At 42.4% G+C, this 5395-nt stretch overlaps 1 pseudogene; it reads left to right on the top strand.

Moving 5' to 3' along the window:
- Positions 1–3284: 3284 nt before the first annotated feature.
- Positions 3285–4244, top strand: LOC133367834 (olfactory receptor 6M1-like; annotated as a pseudogene).
- Positions 4245–5395: the final 1151 nt, after the last annotated feature.

The following is a 5395-nucleotide window of genomic DNA, read 5'->3' as shown; positions in this document are numbered from 1 at the left end:
CCCTGGCCGTCCGTTCCCAGACAGGGCATAGACATAACTCCCCCTTAACCACAGTTACATCTTCACACTTGCAGGCTTCATGGAAAACTACTAGAGACAGTAATTCCTACTGGTCACCAGCCCAACAGCTTCCCTTTTTTCCACTAAGACTGCAAAATACACATGAAATACATCTCCATAATACATAGTCATACAGTCATACATTTCTACAATACCTCTTGCAATACATTTCAGTACATTGCATTTTCAGTTCAGTACAGTTCAAACTTACATCTCAGTACAGTTCAAAACTTTATTCACTCAAACTTTGGTTCAACACATGTCAAATAAAGTGTCTCAGGATCCATGTCTACAACTTTATTCATTCCAGGACTTGTTATTAATCCCACAGTAAATCTGTCAGGCGGTTTGCCTAAATTCGCTCTCGTGGAGCGTCTTAAAGGAACCAGAGCTTCGGCTCTCTCTGTCCCCCCATTTGTGCTTGTGCTTGGCACAACCTGCGCAGGAGCTTCCATTTCCTCAGCTTTTCGTTTCTTTGATCTGTGTTTTCCAGAAATGAGCTCATTCAAAGCATCTCTGAGAGGTATTTCTGTACCTTCCACTTTAACATTAACATCTGGCTGAAATTTCTGTGATTGTGTTCGTGTTTGTGTTTCATTTGTTCCTGTAAGAAGGACTGTCTCCCTTTGATCCCAAGGCTTTTCTGAGACTTTAATGCTTCTGCTCAGAATTAACTGCTGTGTTTCTGGACACCAAACGCTGTAATATGCATTCTGAAATCCCAAAACAAAACCTTGCTGTGCTCTGGGCGCAAGCTTGCCCCTCCTTTTTCCCTGTGGAATGTGGATCCAGCACCTTGCCCCGAATTTTTGAATGTGTTGTATTCTAGGCTTTCTGCCAGTAAGTTTCTCATAAGGAGACATTCCAATAGCACTGTGTAACACCCTGTTGTGAATGTAATTCGCATCAAGAATTGCTTCTACCCAGAAAGAATTCCCTAAACTGCAATCCAGCAGCATGGCTCTCATTGCTTCCCCAAGCACCCTATTTTTTCTCTCAGCAGTTCCATTGGAAAACGGGCTGTGTGGAGCAGTGAAATTCTGGTTTATTCCCTTACTCTCCAGAAAGTCACTCAATGCTTTACTCGTAAATTCCCCACCTTGGTCCGAGCGTATAGCCCCTACCGTGACCAAGTGTTGAGTTTCAATTCTGTTAATGAACAGTTTCAGCTTCTGCTCAGCTTCACTTTTATGCTTTAACAGAAAAACATGACAAAACCTTGAAAAATCATCTACCAGTACCATGTAGAATTTCGCACCTCCTCGTGAAGCATTTATTGGCCCTGCTAAATCAACATGAACTAGCTGGTAGGGAGCTGTTGTGGTTCTCTCAGCCTCCCGGTTTCTTGGTGCAATAGTCATTTTAGCTTGATTACAAGAATCACAATCCATTAACTGTCCACAATCTTTTAAATGCATGTCTTCACTGTGCAAAGGGGTTTTCCTTATCGTGTCAAGGTTTGCATGCCCCAGCCTTTGATGCCATGCATGGACGCAGCCCTGATGTACCTGTGCCTCAGCGTTTAACACAGCACACCCTGCTTGACTGCTCTTTATTACTAACTGTGAATCATTAAGGCTTCCCTGCATGCACACTTCATCTCCCCTCATTATAAAACATTGGTGTTTGTGGAACAAAATTGAATAATTACAACTTACCACTTTGCTAACTGATAAAATATTATGAGCCAATTGTGGAACAAACAAACAGTCTGACATTATGCCAAGCTTGTCAAACTTAACCAGACCTTTAGCTTTTACGGATTTCCGTGATCCATCAGCAAGTAAAACAAAGTCTTTCACTTCTTCTGAAACAAAACAAACGTCTGTCTTTAATTAATATATGGCTTGCTCCACTGTCGACAATAAAGTTAATTTGTTCCAAGTCTTTAGACTTCTGTTTACAAACAAAGTTCACACTTCCCTGCTTCAAGCCTCCGTCCCTGGATTTTCGCTTCATTGCACAATCTTTACGGAGATGCCCACGAGCCCCACTGGCAAAACAAGACTTCAGCCGCTGCTGCTCCCGCTTGTTTTCCTGTCTGCTTTCGGCAGCCTGCTCCGGTTCGGCACATTTCTTTTCCTTGCTTCTGACAGCCTCCACCGGCTGGGCTCTCTGCGCCTCCTGCCTCCACTGCCATTCCTGGGACAAATCCTGCAACGCGTCCCAGATCTGTTTAGCCGACGGCTCATCTCTCACACACATCAGTTGAGAATCCGATAGAGCCAAGATGATAAATGCCTGCGCCCTCTGGTCTCGACGCTTCCAGGCCGCGGTCGGTACTGCCGGGGTTTTTTCCTCAATCACGTCCCATAAATCCTCTGTTATCAGCAAAGCCCTCATCCTCGGCTTCCAGCTGCCATAATTCTTGTCATTAAGTCGTTCCATCGGCAAGCCTCCCCCAGACAGGTTTACAGCCATGTTGCTCACCTCCGTCTGGTTCAATCAATCAAGCTGCCCTCTCTGGAACTCCGTCTGCCATTCAGACCAGCAACTTACTCCGGTGTAATGCGCTGTGGAGCGCAACCATTCTCTGCTACCACTGTTGGCGTGTGTGCGTTGTTGTGTGAAACAGCATACATTACGTTGGAGTTAAGATGAGCAAGAAACTTCTTCAGAGCATGTTAAGAGTCATGTTAAGGCCAGAGGCTTAAGAGTAAATACATGTAGAGATTCTTCAGTCACCCCCCTTCTGGTACATCTCTCTCCATAGATAAACACAAAAGACAGCCTCTCAGCTCAGAGGCATAATTCAGAAGAAAACAACACATAGACTCTGTTAGAACTTTCCCAGTCGCTATCAGATGGCTACCATAGCAACGGCCCTGGCCGTCCGTTCCCAGACAGGGCATAGACATAACTCCCCCTTAACCACAGTTACATCTTCACACTTGCAGGCTTCATGGAAAACTACTAGAGACAGTAATTCCTACTGGTCACCAGCCGAACAGGGGGAGGGTTTTTTTTTTTTTAGATTCCCATTAAAATCAAAGGGAACAAAGCAGAGCTTCAGATTTAACATATCAGATTTGGCCCCAATTAGCAAATAGAATCAGAACAACTCTTTTGGATCCAAAAGAGATTGAGCTGCCTCCAAACACTATAAATACAGATACATGATGCATCTTGCGGCCACTGCATACCCCTAATGAATATGGCTGATAAGGTCTCTCTACCTCTCTTGTTTCTATATTTTCCTCACGGGTTGTTTCCTAGGGAATAAGATGTCCCAAAATATGGAGAAAGGTAATAAGACTATTGTGACTGAATTCATCCTTCTTGGATGTCAGACCCTTCGCTCTGTTGAGATTCTGATCTTCATCACCTTCTTCTTTGTGTATGCATTGACCATTATGGGTAATGTCACACTAATTACACTGGTACTTACCAATCACCATCTTCAATAGCCCATGTATTTTTTCTTGAGTAATCTCTCATTCCTGGAGCTCATGATCACTTCAACCGTGATGCCTAAGATGCTAATAAATATAATCACAGGAAAGAAGACCATCTCTTTTGGGGGCTGTCCTACTCAGTCATTCTTCTATTTCCTTATGGGCTCAACTGAATTCTTCATCCTGGCTGTAATGTCCTTTGACCGTTACGTTGCAATATGCTACCCCCTGCGCTATGCATCCATTATGAACAGCAAAGCCTGTTTCCAGCTCCTTTTGGGGTCATGGGTTGGTGGTTTCTTGATTATTCTCGTTCCCAGCATTGTGACAGCTGGTCTACCATTCTGTGGCCCAAACATTGTCAACCACTTCTTCTGTGACAGTGCCCCCCTTACTCAAACTTGTCTGTGGTGACACATCATTGGCTGAAAGGGTTGATTTGGGGACTTCTTCCATATTGCTTCTGGGTTCACTTCTCATAACAGTTGTGTCATACATTTACATTATTATTGCTGTCCTGAAGATACCATCAGCACAAGGGCGACAAAAGGCCTTCTCAACCTGTGTGTTTCTCATATCACTTTGGTAACATTGTACTATGGGAGCTCTATCTTCATTTATGTCCGTCCCACTAAAGGGAACATTCTGGATTTCAACAAAATAGGCACTGTACTGAACACAATGGTGACACCCATGCTAAATCCTTTCATATACAGTCTGAGAAATGAGAAAGTGAAGGATTCCCTTAGAGTTATCTTCAATCAAAGAAAAGTAATTCTTAAGAAATAAACTGAACATGCAGCAAAATCCAGCAAAGGGATTTTAAGATCCAGTAGCTTCAGTGGGAGAGAGTCAGCATAGACTAGTGTGTTGGACTTAGATTATGGAGACCAGGTTCAAATCTTCACCTAGCTAGGTAGTTCACTATATGATCTTGGATCATTTAATTCTTGCCAGCCTTACCTACCTCCAAAGGTTGTTGTGAAAGGTAAATGTGGCCATCCATGTATGTGTACCTTCTAACCTCTAGAATGCCCTGGGAGATGACTGAAAGTGGCTTTTCAAAATGTAATAAATAAATAGGTGTTCTTAAGCCAACTTTAAAAAAGTGGTTTATTTGACTGGATAATGTCATTTGTAATTTGAGGGGTTTTGGGGGGTTCTGGTAAGATACAAAGTGTTATTAACTAGAGTTATATGCACATTCTTCATTTGAGTACTAATTCTAATTATATGAAAATGAACAAAAGTCTTAAAGTATCATCATCTATACTAAGAGTAAATTCAATTCTCTGAGTGATATTCCTTTTGGAGTCAAAGTGGCATCAACCATGAAGGTTTCAGCAGACTTGGAGGAACCCCAATATTTGCAGAAGTGCCAAAAAAGAGTAAAAAAGGAAAAAAGAAAAATAAAACCCAATGGAATCAAAACATTCTCAGCTGGGATGGAATGTTGATGTCTGCTAGGAGGAGAGAGGAAAATTGAAAACCAAGAGGAAGTAGTATGGCTTATTGTCTGGAATACTGAAGACACACATTCTCCAATACAACATTTTGTGGATGGCCCTTTGTTATTATACAGCCATGAGAGTGGCTCTGTACTATAGCCAGCATGGATTTTTCACAGTCTGCCATGTTAAATTGAAAACACCACCCATGACATTCTGCTGCTTCCCATAAGCTCATTTCAAACAAAACTCTTACAAAATGTATAGTCCTGAACTCAGAATCACTTGCTTAACAACATCTAAGTTTTCATGAAGATGCACAAAACATTCAGAGAGAGTCCAGAGTTCAAAGTGTAAAACAAAGGGGGGGGATCCAGATCCCTGCTCGACTTTTTTGTCAGTGGTTTCATAATTATTGAAATTAATTAAAAATCAGCCGTGTTCATAGAGTATCTGCTCCTATTACTGACCTTGCCCCATACTCTGACCATC

Source organism: Rhineura floridana, chromosome 11 (genome assembly GCF_030035675.1).
Source record: "Rhineura floridana isolate rRhiFlo1 chromosome 11, rRhiFlo1.hap2, whole genome shotgun sequence".
NCBI lineage: Eukaryota > Metazoa > Chordata > Lepidosauria > Squamata > Rhineuridae > Rhineura > Rhineura floridana.
This window is presented reverse-complemented; position numbering and strand designations above follow the sequence as displayed.